Source organism: Paroedura picta, chromosome 2, assembly GCF_049243985.1.
Source record: "Paroedura picta isolate Pp20150507F chromosome 2, Ppicta_v3.0, whole genome shotgun sequence".
Classification (NCBI taxonomy): Eukaryota; Metazoa; Chordata; class Lepidosauria; order Squamata; family Gekkonidae; genus Paroedura; species Paroedura picta.
The window spans coordinates 34112387-34130570 of NC_135370.1; the positions used below are offsets into that span (position 1 = coordinate 34112387).

Below are 18184 nucleotides of genomic sequence, written 5' to 3' on the forward strand. Positions count from 1 at the left end.
TGACGTCAGCGGGCTCAGGCCGCGTCTAGGATTAGCGCGCTGTTAGGAATATTATTTAAAAATATATATATGTGGGGTGAGGTGTTTTTGCGGGGTTTTTTTCTACTGCTTGCGAAGGTTCCGCCTCCCCTTCCGCTCCCCCCCCCAAAAAGGTTTATGCTCCTCAAAAGGAAAAAGGGGAAGCGGGCGACCGGGAAGTGCCAGAAAGTTTCTGTCAGAAACGGTACCTCAGTTGTGGTGTGGGGTTATTTATATATTTATTTTCTACATGCTGAGTTGTGTTGGTGTGAATAGACCAGGGTCCTAAGATCCGACTCTAGGCCAGGGGTGGCCAAGCTGTGCCTCTCCAGATGGCCATACAGGCAGAGGCTCATGGGAATCTGGAGAGCTGCAGTTTGGCCAGCCCTGCTCTAGGCAGAGCTTCAGTATCTCCTCAGGATTGGGACAAGTACTGCGTGTGTTGAGATGTAAATCCCTAAAAGTGAAATGCGAACTCCTGGAAACAAATTCATCAGCTGGCTGAGTGGAGCTGGAATTTTACAGCCTTGTTTTCTTTGTTTAGTGGAAGATGTTCTCCTGAAGTTCTAAATTGGCTTTTCCCCTTTTCCCCTGGGATTGCATTTTGTTAAAAAAAAAATTACCAATGTACCAGTGTTACAAATGAAGGCTGGATGCACAAGCAGGGAGCCCGCTTGGGTGGATTAATTAAGAGCAGTGGCTTCTAAATCTGGAGAGCTGTGTTTGGTTCCCCGCTCCTCCACAGGCAGCCAGCTGGGTGACCTTGGGCCAGTCACAGTCCTGTTAGAACTGTTCTCACAGAACAATCCAGTCAGAGCTCTCTCAGCCACACCTACCTGTCATGGTGTCTGTTGTGGGGAGAGGAAGGGTGGGTGATTATAAGCTGCTTTGAGACTCTCTCGGGCAGTGAAAAGCAGGGTGCAAAAAACCAACTCTTCTTTTTACATGTTGCCTCACTCAAGTACCTGATACTTGCTACTGCCTGACAGTTTTCTTGGTTTGCCTGTCATGAAATGTTAGAAGTTAGAGATGCCTACTGAAGAGGTGTTCTGCTTTTTCTAACATTACTGCCCTGACCTGGGCCTAGTCTGCACACATAGGATAATGCACTTTCAATGTGCTTTGGCAGCTGGATTTTCCCGTGCAGAACAGGAAAATCTACTTCTAAAGTGCATTGAAAGTGCATTATCTATTGTGTGCAGACTAGGCCCTGGATGGCCCAGGCTCATCCAATCGCACTAGTTCTTGGAAGCTGAACAGGTTCAGTCCTGGTTAGTATTTGGATGAGGAACACCAAGGAAGTTCAGTTAAGGGTTGCTGTGCAGAAGAAAGCAGTGGCCACCCCCACCTCCCTCCATTACTCTCTGGGCTTGAAAAACACATTGGGGTTGGCGTAAGTCAGTTGTAACTTGACGGTGCTTTACACACATGTTCATCCTCTAAGGCAGCAGTCCCCAATCCCCGGTCTGGGGACCGGTACTGGTCTGTAGATCAGTCGGTACTGGGCCGCGGCGCCTTGTCCTCCCCGGCTGCTCCTCGGGGGCTGCCTTGCCACTTTGCTGCTGGCTCACCTTTGGTGCTCTTCAGCAGCCACTATGGCTGGGGCTCCCCCTTGGTGTGGCACTGTGCAGCTGCTGCTGGCAGCGCCCCCCAGTGGGTGGCGGGAGGTCAGGGGCGCCAGCGGGAAAGCAAATGCAGCAGGGGCTCAGGCGACAGCGGTGGTGTCCCTCAGCAAAAGACTACCTCCCCCCCCCCCCAGGCCTCAGTAAAATTGTCAAGCGTTGACCGGTCCCCAGTGATCAAAAGGTTGGGGACCACTGCTCTAAGGCACCCACAGTGACAGACATGGTTCTTGCCCCTTCCACACAATGTCCCCATCAGTTAGGGCCTGGTCCTGGTCACACTATGACGTTTCACAATGAATCTGGGCCTCCCACAGCCTACTCTCTCCACTTTATCTTATTAGCCTTTAATACAAAGATGTAATTTAATACTTCAGCATTGGTACAAATATTGGATCATTGTAGACGAACTGGAGTATGTAATAAACTCCCCAACCCTGTTTGTATTTGTATTGCAAAGGGTCAGGCCGGGAGTTGCTGGCTCCTTTCAGGACTTGAGAGAGACACAGAATCCTACAACTTGAACTAGTCCCATTATGCTGTCAATCTCTGGCCCAAAAGAAGTCTGCCTGGCCTCCACCTGGCTGAAATATCCCTGGCCCCAGCCTGGTGGGAAATGTTGCCAGCAGAGATCTGGGCCCCAATGGAACTATCAAAAGTTCCACAGGGCCTGCATAATGACAGCATTCTGCCTGGCGTATTGTTGAGGCCAGAGCAAACCACAAAATCAGTGGGTCTCCCTCTCCTCCCAGAACATATCCCCCCCCCTCCCCGAACACACCAGCCCAACTGGCCAATGATACTGGTTTGGAGGAACTGTTAATGAGGAGAAAGTGCAGCATTAGAAGGATGGTTTTAAATGCTTTATTGTATATGATGATGATTTTATTGCATTGTTTTATGTCTACTTTAACATGTAGTCCAGGGGTAGTCAAACTGCGGCCCTCCAGATGTCCATGGACTACAATTCCCATGAGCCCCTGCCAGCAGGGGCTCATGGGAATTGTAGTCCATGGACATCCGGAGGGCCGCAGTTTGACTACCCCTGATGTAGTCCACTGGCCAGAGCTCACAGGGAGGTGCGGCTAATTAATAACAAAATAAGAAGAAGAATTAGGGCTGTAACAGTTTGTTGTGGGTTGCAGAGGTAGATATCAGTAAATATGCAGTGGGAACAAACCTGGTGGAAGAGTTACGTTAGTGAAAAAATAAGGTAAAAGTAACAATGATTTTTTAAGCTACAGAGAATGGGTGGGTGGGGAAAGGAAGTCAGAAGGGGAAATGATGTAACCACTTTGGTAAGGTAATTCGGTAAGATGCAACCAGTGCTGCAATTTCCGCATGGTTACTTCTGCTTTCCTGCAGCTTTTTCTGAGCCTGCCTCCTTCCTGTCTTTGGTGCTGCTGTGTCTATTTATCACTAGCGGGTTTTTTACCCTGTAGTTGAAGGGTCCCCAACTTTGCTGAGCTTCTGGACACTTGGAATTTTGAAAGCATTTAATGGGCACCACCATAAAATAGCTGTCCAGGTTGGGTCAGGTTCGAAGCCAAGCATTCTCCTGTGGTAGAGGCCGTTTCTTTCAAATGTGTGCAATCTCAGGCTGCAAAGGTGGCACCATCCGGGCTCTTTTGAAGCAATGCTTTTCTCTGCTTAAGGGGGAGAAGAAGTTCAGGATTGGCTTGGTGCTTTGGAGAAGAGGGATGAGGCACCAGAAAATACATTGGTGGGCACCTGTAGACCCCATGTTGGGGATTACTAGCAGTTTAGAAAGATTCAAGTGGGTAGCAATGTTGGTCTGAAGCAGCACAACCAAATAAAATCAGAGTCCAGTGGCACTTTTAAGACCAACAATGATTTAGTCAATGTGTGAGCTTTGTGCTTGCACTTGAAAGCTCACACCTTGAATAAATCATTGTTGGTCTTAAAGGTACCACTGAACTCTGATTTTGTTTTGTAGCAGTTTAGAAGTTATTTCAGATTGTGTTCCTAGCAATAAATATTGAAAGCATAGATTTGAAGGGCAGGGGACTAAAAAGCACTAGCAACATATTTAGGACTTTTTTGAGAATCAAGTTGTTCTTGCTAAAGCTAAGGGATTTGCTCCTGCAAAACTTTGCTTTCTGGCATGGAAGGATAGTCCCAGAATTCTCCTTCACACAAATGGAGGAAGAATTCTTCCTCATATTCATAAATATAGATGAGCTAGGAATGGAAACAGCCATATTCCGTCAGTATGCTGACCTTCAGGATAGGGGCAGGTAAAGTATTGTTCTTCAAAGAGTGCCGTTTTGGTTTCTTCCTTGTTTTATTGCTGGCCTCTTGAGAATACAGCAGCCATTACAGCATGTTAAACTGCAGCCTGATCATCTTTTTACTTCTGCATTTCAGGACTGTTTGGTCTCACTGAAGGGAACAGTAATGTACATGTATTGATTACCTACTAGTACATTGAGATGCGTAGCCCAGTTCGTCTTGGCAGCTCGGGGCAGTGGTTAAGAGCAGTGGGTGGCCTCTAATCTGGAGAACCGGGTGTGATTCCCCACTCCTTCTCCATATGCACTTAGCTGGGTGACCTTGGGCCAGCCACAGTTCTCTCTCTCAGCCTCAACTACCTCACAGGGGAGAGGAAGGGAAAGCGATTGTAAGGCACTTTGAAACTCTTTGGGCGGTAAAAAGCAGGTACAAAAAAAACCAGCTCTTGCCTGTAGCAATGGAAAATAGCAAGAATCCAATAGCAACTGAAAGACCAGCGAAATGTGTGATCGGATATTAGCTTTTGTAAGTCATTGTGACTCACGAAAGCTCATCACCAATTTTGTTAGTCTTTAAGGTGATGCTGGACTCTTGCTCTTTTCTGCTACTGCATGTCTACAATACCTCAGCTAAAAAAACAAACAGTCTGGAAACCATGATGCTGCCTTTCTTGGTCAGAAAGCAAAGCCTCCCTGCACAGTGCCATCTAGTGGGTGATGAGTGCACATCACAAACAGACAACCGTCCAAATCAGGGGTAGTCAAACTGCGGCCCTTCAGATGTCCATGGACTACAATTCCCAGAAGCCCCTGCCAGCATGCAGGGGCTTCTGGGAATTGTAGTCCATGGACATCTGGAGGGCCGCAGTTTGACTACCCCTGGTCCAAATACTGGCAAATCCAGAATGGTTTCTTTAAAACAGGGGTAGTCAAACTGCGGCCCTCCAGATGTCCATGGACTACAATTCCCATGAGCCCCTGCCAGCTGGGAATTGAAGTCCATGGACATCTGCAGGGCCACAGTTTGACTGCCCCTGCTTTAAAACCTCGTTACAACTTGTTGCTGCTCTAACAATTTTTAGGATGCAGTGCAAAGAGCTTGGCGGAAGCCTTTCCCCCCCCCCTCATAAAAGTTTCAGGACTGAACCTAAGGCTGCTTAATAGGACTGGGCTGTAAGCTGTTCAAAAGCAAATATTTCAGTTTATCTAGGTTGGCTGAATCGTCAGGCAAGAACGAAGGCTGAAGAATTTTGGCAGCAGTGTTTAAATTGTGCCCTTTTCAGCTGCCCGACAGTAAAGTGGGACCATCTGGCTGAGCCACGGAATTTAGCTTCCCGGGCCCAGAATCTCTTTGTTTTCTAGGTGCACTATATATAAACAGTGGTTATGAAGCACCTAAAAAGACTAAAAGGGTTTTGTGTTGTGTAAGTTTTTGTAAACTCTTATCCAGAAAGGTTTGTGGAAGGTAAGCGTGTTCAGCCTGGTATAAAGCCATACAGCAGGGTGGCCAAACTGGCTTTCCAGATATCCATGGACTTCAATTCCCATGAGCCCCTGCCAGCTGACCATGATGGCAGGGACTCACAGGAATTGTAGTCCACAGATATCTGGAAAGCCACAGTTTGGCTACCCCTGCTGCAGTCTGTCCTCCAAAGCAGGGGTAGTCAACCTGTGGTCCTCCGAATGTCCATGGACTACAATTCCCACGAGCCCCTGCCAGCATTTGCTGGCAGGGGCTCATGGGAATTGTAGTCCATGGACATCTGGAGGACCACAGGTTGACTACCCCTGCTCCAAAAAAATCATTTCCTCCAGGTGTGTGGATCTTAGTGGTCTGGAGATCCGTGGTAATTTTTGCATGGTTTGGCAGCCTTAAGTTGCAGCCTTAGTCTACCCAAATGTACAGGTCCCAATTTCAGGCCAAGACCTGTCCAACTCTTCCTTCCTGAAGATGAAACTCAAATACTTTGGCCACCTCATGAGAAGAAAGGACTCCCTGGAGACGAACCTAATGCTGGGAGCGATTGAGGGCAAAAGAAGAAGGGGACGACAGAGAATGAGGTGGCTGGATGGAGTCACTGAAGCAGTCGGTGGAAATTTAAATGGACTCCGGGGAATGGTAGAGGACAGGAAGGCCTGGAAGATCATTGTCCATGGGGTTGCGATGGGTTGGACACGACTTCGCACCTAACAACAATAACATACCTCTTTCCAATGTGCTGCGCCTGGAAATGAGGCTGAGAAAAAAAAGAGAGTCCTGTCCTTAGCTGAGCTTCAGGTGCCATATCTCTCTTCACTGTCATGTGCCAAAACACGAGCAGTGGGAATCTTAGTTCCCGCAGAATTACAGAGGTTGCGTTAAGTGTAAGAGCACTGTAGTGAAAGACTTTATTGTTTCCTTAGCCCACCCAAAAAGGCATGTTTTGCATTGCAAACTTTGAGGTAGCCTGCATTTGAATCTTCCCCCAGAAGTAAAGGCAGATATTTGACATGGGGCAGATGTCTGCTGGCTGCTTCCGTCACGCACGCGGTTAAAGCTGTAAGCCTCAAGCCGCTCACCCCCTTCCTCCAGTGTCTGAGAACACTTCAGTTTGTCTTTCTGAGAAAAGACAGCTGTGAAAAGTACTCTTGCTATCCAGTTATAACCTTTGTGATGATTGGGATGAACCAGAACGGCTGCTTTTATTTGACCCCCTTTCCCCTCTCTGTTTTTTTTTTAGAATTGTGCAAGCTTTTTAGAGAATAACAAAACCTGCTCGATGCAAGGGGAAAGTTCATTCTAGGAAATCTAGGAAGAGTAGCAAAAAGCAGCCTGTTACCAAAGGACATGAACAGCAAAGGGATGCTTACATGCTTATAAAAGCTGAAAGTGCAGACTTATCCTTACTGGAAGCAAGCTGTTAAGAAAATAATGAATCCATGGAATTGGAATGAGTGGCGTCTGTGTTATTTTTACTTGATTTTTGTGGCTTGATGGTGCTTATCCAGCGTCCAGTTTCAAATGCATAGTCAGTAAATAAGGGTTTAGGAGAGCTGTCTCTCTTGGACCGTTTATGCACTGGAGGTTTCATGCTGTGCTGCAGGCTGGAGTTTTAGTTGTGGCAGGTTGCCCCACCTCTTCCTGCACCCACACGGGGGAGCATTTGGCGTGGTGCACGTCATCCGCCTCCTATTTGTGCTCCTGCATGGGAGCTGGGGCAGTGAAGTTCCCAGTGCATAAACGGTCTTGCTGTGAACCTGGAACCTGCAACTGTGACATAAGTGTAGATGTGTTCGCAAGTGCAAATAAGGTTGCGGGCTCCCCTGCTACATACTGCATCTGTATAAGCGTAACAGTTTGGTGCCAGGTTTTGTCTAGCTTTGTAAGCTGACTTGAGAGACCACTTTTTTGAATTTGTTTTTGAATTTATTTTCCGCTTTTGAATTTATTTTTTTGAATTTTTAAAATGTATTTTGAATTTATTTTTGAATTTGTTTTCCGCTTTTGAATTTTTGAATTTGTTTTCCGCTTTATGTTATTGTTGGAATAGGCTTTTAAGACATAACGTAATTCTTATATATAGTCATATATAATAGAATAGTGTGATCCTTGAACCATCTCACAGAAACGCCATGTAAAAAGTAAAAATGTATCCCAGTCAGAGTTAATGCACTTGTAAGTCCCATTGATTTATAGTGGTTGGGGACAGATAATCTCTGTCCTGTTAACATCAGTGAGATTTAAGAAGTACTTGCTTTTGAATGAATTTATGCTTTTTAAGTAGCCTCTGCATTCTCCTAAAACTATTTCTTAAACTTCATCCATGAAAGCTGCCAAACTGATTACAAAGTACAGCTGCCTAGCATTAAAAAAAATTAAATTCCATGGCTAAACCCATTGTAACACAAAATCGTGCAATATTATTTTATGGTAGGTAGGGTGTTTTTGTTTTGCACATGGTGGGTGACTGGAACAGACGATTCTGGCAGTGTTGCATTTCCCTCAAATGCTGCTTGGCTTCTTTATGGCAGCGTGCGTCTTCCAGGAAATTAAACACTGGAATCCATGCATGGACCAAAATACTCTTGTGTTCTGGGTCAGGTAATTAAATCATGGAAACCTCTCTTGAAAACTATTACAGGCAAGCCACTGCTGAGCAGCTTTAAGAGCTGTGTTGCAAAACAGGAAGTTGCACAGGTGAAGAAGCCAATGAATTATAGTTTCCTTGGAGCAAATAATCACATATTCCTAGAGGTCTTGACTGTTTTTCCTTTGCCTTAAGAGTGCACCCTTCACTATAGTCACTGGAAAGATGGCTGGTGATGTAGGAGAGAAAGTAGGGGCTAAACCAGTTTGAATGGACTAGTGAAGTTGGTCTTAAGGGGCCAACTCTGGATTGGGGATTTTCCTGAAGATTGGGGTGGGGTTGGAGAGGACAGGGTTTGAGGAAGGGGGTGACCTCAGCTAGGTATAATGCCAAAGAGCAGCCTTTCTCAACTTTTTTACCATTGAGAAACCCCTGAAACATTCTTCAGGTGCTGAGAAACCCCAGAAGGGGCGCAATTGTGCAGAATACAGTAGGGAAGCATCACTGTGTACGCACCTACCCGGGGCCCCTCCCCTTCCCCCCTCCAGGCCCATCATTGGCCATTTTGGGAAGCATAGGGTGGGGTTGATATGACCATAGAGATCTCCAGGCTCCGTCTGTAAATAGCACCCTGACTGGGGAAACCCATCTTCTACCACATGTTCACTGTTCTTACACATTCCAAAAAGGATGCATCTCCAAATTGCTGCAGAAGTAGCTTAATTGTGCAGAATATGGTTGGGAAGCATAGCTGTGTACATGCCCGGCTGGGGCCCTTCTCCAAATTTGAAATAAATGTATTTAAAAATTAACTCCCACCCATTCAGGAAACCCTTCCAGGACTATCAGGAAAAACCAAGGTTTCACAAAACCCTGGTTGAGAATGCCTGCCCTAGAGTGTAATAAAATCAGAGTCCAGGGGCACCTTTAAGACCAACAAAGATTCATTCAGGGCGTGAGTTTTCGAGTGCAAGCACTCTTCATCAGACTAAGAGCTGACCATCATAACAGTAGGAATACATAAGCAAAATTTAATCCTGTTACATTAGTAAACTGTGTCACAGCATCCACACGCAGCCACATGATAACTCCCTGCCAAACCAGCCAATCAGACCCCTCGAACCCATTTGTAGTTAACAAAGACATATCAGAAATAAAACTGTCAAAGCCAGTGATCCATGGTTTCCACCCTCCTATTTACTGCCGGCCCCATCTGTCTCCATCCCAGTTGTGAAACATTCCTACAAGCAGAAGCTAAGATGGCAGCTATCTTGTCCTGGGACCAGAGAGTAGAATTCAAAATTACATTATATATTACTAACAGTCACATAATCCCAATTAAAATCAATTGTGCGGAATGCCCTAGAGTTTGTTTCCTTCAAAACATCACAGAACATCAATGGAGTACCCAAAACTGTAAGCACATTTGGATGGCTGCCCTTGCATGAATCTACAGGGGTTTTTTTTAGGTGTCACCCATTTATTTTGGAATCTGGTACTACATTAGATTAGGAGGTAAGGCAGCATGGTATAGCTCACTCTTGTCAATTCTCAGAAGCTAAGCAGGGTAGGTATTTGGATGGGAGACCACCAAGGAAGACTCTGTGGAGGAAGGCAATGTCAAGCCACCTCTGCTTCTCATTTTCCTTGGAAGTCCTTAGCTGGAGTTGCCATAAACTAAGCTGTAACCTGAAGACACTTTACACAGAGACACAAACCGTTGCACAGAGACACAGTGGTTAGGAGTGCAGAATTCTAATCTGGCATGCCGGGTTCGATTCTGCACTCCCCCACATGCAGCCATCTGGGTGACCTTGGGCTCACCATGGCACTAATAAAACTGTTCTGACTGAGCAGTGTTATCAGGGCTCTCTCAGCCTCATCCACCTCACAGGATGTCTGTTCTGGGGAGAGGAAAGGGAAAGCTATTGTAAGCCGCTTTGAGCCTCCTTCGGGTAGAGAAAAGTGGCATATCAGAACCAACTCTTCTTCTTCTTCTTTAGATGCTTCCTGCTTGAGTCCAGAGACTCAGATTCCTGATCCAGAGACATTATGAATTCCAGTTGAATAATAATGGATAGATTTAAATCAATGCTTTGGATCCTGTTTGTCTACCTTGTAAATATACAGATGACCCCGCAGGCACTAGACGCACTGGAGAAGAAAACAGCTGACATGGAGGGCTGCAAGTTCAATCACTCCTTTATTAGATTCAAATGGGTAGCCGTGTTGGTCTGAAGCAGCACAACAAAACAAGATCAGAGTCCAGTGGCACCTTTAAGACCAACAAAGATTTATTCAAGACGTGAGCTTTCGAGTCCGAGGAAGAGTGCTTGCACTCGAAAGCTCACACCTTGAATAAATCTTTGCTGGTCTTAAAGGTGCCACTGGACTCTGATTTTGTTTTGTTGCACTCCTTTATTAGAAGATGATGAGGCATTAGAAATAAATGTTGGGACCAGTTGGGGGAAGTGGTTACCCCAGAAACGAGAGACAATTCGGACCTCGTTCTGGCTCTTGTCTTCCAAACAGGGAATTATTGAACCTGTAGACATCCACGTCAGCTTTTTTCTTCTCCAGTACCTTTTAAATATGGCACACCGTGGTTTTTTTTTTTTTTTTAGTATTTGCAAAATCAGTTGCCTAATGCAAGTCATGCCCTAAATTGTTAACAGCTGTAGAATTCAGCCTGGTGGGTCTCATAAACACTCCATTGCAGAATATATGCTAAAAGGTTGGTTTGGGGGGTTGGGGGAGAAACCTCAACCACTCTGAGCTCATACGGAGAGGGAAGCGGGAAGTGGGCAGAATTGGCAATTGGGAAACAGTAGAATCCTTCACATCCTAGAAATCAGATACAGCAATGAAAGGACGCAACTGTTGCAGGCATCAGAAAACACATTGTGGTGTGAGACTGTAAGGAGGGTTGTAGGCCTGAATAATGCTCTCCCGACAGCTGTGTAATCCTGCATAAGGCTCAATTGTCTGGTGAACTTGGCTTGGGAGGCAGCTCTGGACCACATGCCAACGACTGTCTTTTGCAATAAAGGGGAAGCATTGCTCCTCTGAAATACTTCCTTTTAGATCAGACCAATGACACAATATTGCGCAAGGCACACCCAATAAGTACTCAATAAGCATGGATAGGGGAAAACACTAGCGACCCCTTGAAGCGCCGTGGGTGCATCTGTTCATATATGAGCCTCTTCTGTTCATCGGGGAAACCCCCGTGTTTATATCATACAGGGATCTGTGTTTGGATTTGTAGATATGTAATGTATGTGCAAGAGGGGGAAAAAAGCTGTGGGTACAAGAACAATATCAATGCCGTAATGCTGGGAAAGTGGGGTTTCACTGGGGCAGCCCTCACACATCCTAGTTCCACTTTTGGAAATACCCCTCCTACCAGTCAATAAACAGACAGCTACAGTATAAAACGTTTTTTTGTTTCCTGCTCCCTGCAAGAGCTCAACACTGCTGTGAAAGGAAACTTTTAGTTAGGTAAACAACAGGAAGTTGTGTTGCCCTGCAGAGACACCCCTACACACACACACATACACACAACTGTTAGTGCGTTCCAATAACACATATGGAGATCCAACCATAGATCTCTGCACTGAATGTGGTTTGGTCCTGGGTAGATGGAAACCCAATTCTCTGATTGGCAGCAGCTCTTCAGGATCTCATGAATAAGTTTTCTTCAATCATGGTTACTTGAGCTGTGTTGCAGCAGGCTCCGATATTTAATGACCATTTAATTGTACCTTGCTGGTATTTTGATGTCTGTGAATTCATGCAGAAGTTAATCTATCTAATTCTCATTGTGGCAAAATCTGTGGAACCACAAGACTGACCTAAAAGAAGGGCCAGATTCGCGTGGACGGGGGAGGGAAGGGGAGGGATCTGAACTTAGAAAAAAAACCCAACACCAGCAGCTTTAAGGAACGAATGCTGTAATTGGCTGTTGCTAGGGAACCACAACAATATTGCCAGCCTTCAAGTCGTGGTTTTTTTAAGTCACAGGTGGGAAGGTCAGGACTTGTTGGTGCCAGGACTGGTAATGACAATCTAACATGATTTCCATGACACCCAAACTTGGCTGCTTGGTACTGTTCAACAGCGCCTGCCCTACAAAAGTCAGTGTGGTATAGTGGTTAATGTGTTGGAGTGGGATATGGGAGCCTCAGATTCAAATCTCTACCTGCTGTGGAAGGTCACTGGGTGACCTTAGCCCATTCATACAATCTTAGCCTGACCTACCTTACCAGGTTGTTGTGAGGATAAAATGGAGAAAATAACCATGTACACTACTTGGGGCCCCCAATATGGACAAAGGCAGCCCTTCTCAACTTTCTTACCATTGAGAAACCCCTGAAACATTTTTCAGGCTTTGAGAAACCCCAGAAGTGTCACGATTGTGCAGAATATGGTTCAGAAACATAGGTTGGTAGTAGATAGGTAAGAAAGAGAGAAGGGAGTAGGCAAATGGGAGATGTTGTAGGACAGGTGTGGCCAAACTGTGGCTCTGCAGATATCCATGGACTACGATCACCATGAGCCCCTGCCAACATGGTACTGGCAGGGGGTCACGGTAATTGTAGTCCCTGAACATTTGGAGAGGCGCAGTTTGGCCACCCCGCTATAGGGGCTTTCAGGGAAGGGAAAGAAGATAATGTAGGAGGGGAAAAAATGAGATGTCCCTGCAAATCCTTGTGGGCCCCACATTTATCTGCATATTTCCTGGTTGTGTCTGTCTAAGATTACTGGCGCAGTTTTAACTAGCATGCACCAATATCTCTTAAAGCATAATATTGATCTTAACACAGAAGCATTTCCTTTCCAAACTAGTTCTAAGAGCTCCAGAATTGCTCAGAGTACCGATTCTGCTTTCTGAATGATTTTACCCTTTCTTCATCAAGGTCAAAATGAAACACCTCAGTTTTTTAAAACAATAAGAAAAGATTAAATCCCCCCCCCCCACACACACACACACAAACACACATAGAACTGAACATAATTTTTTAAAAAGCTGCTTAGCAAAGCAAGGCCAAAGTTTATGCAAAGTTGATTTGTCTGGGAAAATCCCCTCTGGCCCCCAAAGTAGTGTTTTTAGTCATGGGGAGGTGTAACAGTCCCTGATGTTGCTTCAGAAAAGCAGAAATCTACTCCCAAGTTCTCTGTGGCTCTGTCTTGCTGTTGTTGAAGAAGCTGGGTAGCAAACTGGAAATATATTTAAATTTTTTTTAGCATCGGTTAGGTTATATCTAAATTCAGCTGAATGTATGTAGTCATCATTCTCGTGAGAAAAGCAACCTTCATGCTTGAAAACGTTGTTATGTGGCTTTGGAAATGGGAAGTCCTTGTAAAGATGCAGCGTCCTCTCCTCTGATTAACCTAGCCATAAATTTAGCAAAACACACCAAGCCTGCAGTTATGTTAGGGTTCCAGCATGGTTTGTTCTCGAATCAGAAAGAGAAAACAGTGGGGGAAGGGGATCCATGGGGAAATGAGATGCTCCCACAAATTCTTGCAGGTCCCCTGCTTATAAGCATCTCAGTAAATAATAGAACACTATGGTAGGGGGAAATGCAATAGGATATCGAGAAATTGTCATCATTCCTGGTCTCACAAGTAGATGTTGAGCATATGTTATCCCCTCTGCTGTCTCCTTGTGTGTAGTGTTTGTGATGTCAGCTCTTATTCATTACTGTTAGGGTTACTATCCCCACAAGGTAATGGCTGTCTGACCTTTCTAAAAAAAGAACTGTATTTATTGGAAGACAAATGATGGAGCGTGATTTTGATAAAGTCGTGCCATTCTGGTTTTAGACTCCATTCCCACTGCAGTGAAGTACCAGAATCAGCAGTGATTTTTTTTTAAGTAAACAGAGTTTCCCAAGAAACTCTGGCTTATGCTATGTACAGTGACTACAGTGTTGAGTCTAGCTTTTTATTTGGCAATGTCACATGAGCTCTTCTGCACCGCAAAGCTTCCAAGTAGAATCAGAGCAAGCTTCCTGGCCACTTGTGACAGCCTTAAAGGAATCTCTGTGATTGGTTTTGGGTTCACACACACACACCCCAGTGTACTTTTTGTGTTTGATTTTTATTTGGATTTATGAGTGTCCCCATTCTAAGAAGGGTCAAGGCCAGTGGCAACCTTGTTAAACAATCCGCAGGATCTTAAAAGATCAAAAATAGCAATTTATATTCACTGTCATTAAAGTAAGCCTGTGTGTTATCCAATTAGAAAAGTCTTAAATTTCACCTGGGAAAAGGGATCGGCTTCGAGCTTTGGCAAATTTTCAGAGAATGGCATTCCTGTGGCCTCAGGAGAAGTGACTGAAGAACACCTTGGTGCTGAAAATTGCTGATCTTCTTGCATGAAAATACTTCCAAGCCTTCCAAAATATATGAATCTGGCATGCTGGGCTCCTGCCACATGAGCAAGGATCGGGTGATAAGAGGCCCCTTGTGAGATGTAGGAAACAAAATGGAGGTCAGCAATAAGCTGAGTCCTCTATCACCTGATCCTACACTTGTTTCCTCTGAAGCCTGGGAGATTGGTGGTGTAGCTGGTGAAGACCTAAGGCAAGTCTGGCCAAACCATAACTCTCCAGATGTCCATGGACTACAATTCCCAAGAGCCCCTGACAGCATATGTTGGTGGGGGCTCATGGGAATTGTAGTCCATGGACATCTAGGGCAAGGGTAGTCAACCTGTGGTCCTCCAGATGTCCATGGACTATAATTCCCATGAGCCCCTGCCAGCATTTGCTGGCAGGGGCTCATGGGAATTGTAGTCCATTGACATCTGGAGGACCACAGGTTGACTACCCCTGGGCATTGAGACAGCCAGTCTGAAGTAGCAGTGAGGAGTATCAGACCCCAATCTGTTGAACCAGGTTTGATTCCCCACACTTCCTCCACATGAAGCCTGCTGGGTGACTTTTGGCTAGTCACAATTACCTCAGACTCACAAGGTGTCTTTTGTGCGGAGAGGAAGGGACAGTGATGGTAAGCCACTTTGAGACTCTTGGAAGTAAAGAAGAGTGAGGTCTAAAAACCTATTCTTCTTCTGAGAGGGCCTGCCACAGTGTTGTACCAGCAGCTTGCTCTTCTGTCTGACACTGAACCCCTGTGGGTGTGGGTTGATGAACTTTTATTGTTTTATTGTTATTTTTCTGCTGAAAGCTGCCACAAGCTGGCAGCCTAGGAGTGGTGGCCTAAAAATTGAACAAATAAACAAAATCCTCCTCACCTTTCTTTTCATAAATTCACTTTCCCTCTTTTGCTAGGAGTGAGGCCCAGGGGTGGCTGTTAGGGACTCACCTCCCCAAGTAGTAATAACTATTAGGAGCAGCTGTTGCTACTCAGAAAGGGCAAGCAAGTGGCAGCGTGGGCTCCTTGTGGTATCAGCAACCACTCATTCACCAGGGTAAACAATCTGAAAAGCAGCTAAGATTAGGATCCACCATGTCCTTGTATGCCTGCTACGACATGTCGTAAGAAGAAAAAGAGATTTTTTTTTGGAACCCTATTTTTAATTACCCGAAGAAGTCTCAAAGCAGCTTACAATCGCCTTTCCTTCCTTTTCCCACAACAGACAACCTATGAGGCTGAGAGAGCTCTGAGAGAACTGTGACTGACCCAAGGTCACCCAGCTGGCTGCATGTGGAGGAGTGAGGAATCAAACACAGTGCTCCAGATTAGAGGTTGCCACTCTTAACCACTACGCCAAACTGGCTCTGAGAGGGATGCACAACAATGGGCTTAGTGTCAAAATGCATCCTTTGCATTCAAACCCTGCCATTTCACTTTAAAAGGTCAGGTGGAGATGAGAAAGACCTCTACCTGAGAACTTGAAGAGCCATTGCTGGTTTGAGTAGCCCGTACTGTCTTTAATGGGCCAATGATCTCATTCAGTATAAGGCAGCTTTATGGGTGACCTCATGTGAGCTTTGCCTGGAAGGAAGGTCTCTAGAGAATATCTTTGCTGTGAAACCTCCAGTCCTCAGACCAACCTCGCAGGAAGTGAATCCAGCTCGGTTCATTGTGGCTTATATCTGAGTTTGGCTTGGAGAGTAGCCTGGTGTGCTCAGAAAAAGGTCTGACTTTGAAGAGCTCAGGAGTGGTCTGTACGGCTCCTACTTGCAGTTTCTTCTCTTTTAGAACTGTGACAGAACTTCTTTGTGGAGTCCACTGTCCTGCATGCAACAGTCTACACCGTTTGGCCAGCTTTGGGAGGGGAAATTGGACCTAGCATCTTGAAATGAGGCACCAACTATGCAGAAAATTTCCTGGAGGAAGAATGTTTTCTATCATCTTAATTTGTGCTCTGGAATCTCCTGGACCCTGTCTAAAAAGTAACAGGAGTTAGCTATGATTAATGTGTTTTAATGTTAGTTGGTTATAAAATCTTCTCCAAAGTGGTCTGGAAACCGCTTAGCTTCAAACAATAATCCGTGAACAAGAATTTCCACTGTCCAAACATAACCAGATGGCTGTGCGTCGTATGTTAACTTCATCTTAAATTCCCTACTGAGCATCTCATTTTTTCTCTCTCTCATCTCCCAGTTCATGGATACTTATTGGCCGGTAGATTCAACTACAGTAATCCTCAGAACCTTGTAGGTTCCAGATTCCCCGATGCCGGCTTGTTTGAAACAGATGCTGGTTTGTTTGCATATTTCTGCTTTTAATCTTTACCCACGTACAGGAAATAAGCATTGACTTGAAATGGCATACTTTTCAAACCACAATCGTGACTTTATTAAAGCTAGCAGAATAACAACATTAAATAAGGCCGATCAGCATTTATAGAGTGTTCATGGGGAGGATTGGCCCTTTAAAGTAACTAATCTCCCCGTGGACCTCTGGCAGCCGGGAGCAACCCTGGAGGTGTTCATTTTGGACCCGGCCACTCTGCCTGCCTGGTGGTTTTAGTTTCCCAGCCTGCCCCTCCTTCCCATTTGTGCTTTGGCATACTCAAAGCCTTCTCCCCACTTTGCAGAAGGGAGATTGAGGCTGAAAGAGGGTGATTTGTCTGGGTCGGTTCCTAGTGGGTTCATAGCTAAGACTGTGGAAAGTTTCTGTCTCACAGCTTGCATTCTTAGAACTGGTACAGCGTAGTGCCTAATTTGTAGGAGTCAGCACAACATATTCCCCATGGAATCGACTAATGGCTTTGTTAAAATATGGGGAAACTAGCATATGTGTGTTGTTTTCTCACTTTTAAAAATTGTTGAAGGAATTAGGACCAGCCGATGGTGAACCTGGTCAACTTTTTGCACTTCTGTTTGTTGGCTTTCTGTACTTCTGTTTGATGGTTTTGAAGAGTTTTGTTTGTTTTTTGTCTTTAAAGTCACTATTTCATTGGTAGTCAATCAGAGCTAGCATGGTGTAGTGTTTAAGAGCGGCAGCCTCTAATCTGGACAAGCAGGTTTGATTCCCCACTCCTTCACCTGCAGCCAGCTGAGTGACCTTGGGCCAGTCACAGTTCTCTTAGAACTGTTCTTGCAGAGCAGTCCTGTCAGAGCTCTCTCTACCCCACCTACCTCTCAGGGTGTCTGTTGTGGGGAAAGGAAGGCGATTGTAAGCCACTTTGAGACTTCTTCAGGTAGTGAAAAGTGAGGCATAAAAACCGACTCCTCTTCTCAATGCAACTAATAGAACAGGTGCATCCTTAGGTAGCTTTTTCTGCTGCCATCTATCACAGAAAAAATCCTTCTCTCCCCACACATCCCTAGAGTTGTTAACAGACAGGGCCTGGAGATCTCCCAGAATTATAACTGATCCTCAGATGTCACAGATCCGTTCCCCTGCTTTGTAGAATGACCTCTATGGCATTTTGGTGTAGTAGCCAGTTTGGTGTAGTAGTTAGGAGTGTGGACTTCTAAGCTGGCATGCCGGGTTCGATTCTGCACTCCCCCACATGCAGCCAGCTGGGTGACCTTGGGCTCGCCACTGTGATATCAGGGCTCTCTCAGCCTCACCCACCTCACAGGGTGTCTGTTGTAGGGAGAGGAAAGGGAAGGCGATTGCTGCTTTGAGCCTCCTTCGGGGAGAGAAAAGTGGCATATAAGAACCAACTCTTCCTCTTCTATATTCCACTGAGGTCTTTCCTCGTGTTCTACCCCAAATCTCCAGCCATTTTGAAACCTGGAGATGGCAGCCTTGCTCTACCCATACATAGGTGATATATTGGTTGGCATGTCAGCTGGAG

At 45.5% G+C, this 18184-nt stretch overlaps 1 protein-coding gene across 2 annotated transcripts in view; it reads left to right on the top strand.

The window, feature by feature from the left end:
- The window catches only part of WIPF1 (WAS/WASL interacting protein family member 1), a 104992-nt gene that overhangs the window by 29186 nt on the left and 57622 nt on the right, over positions 1-18184 (top strand). The gene's annotated exons all lie outside the window — the stretch shown is intronic.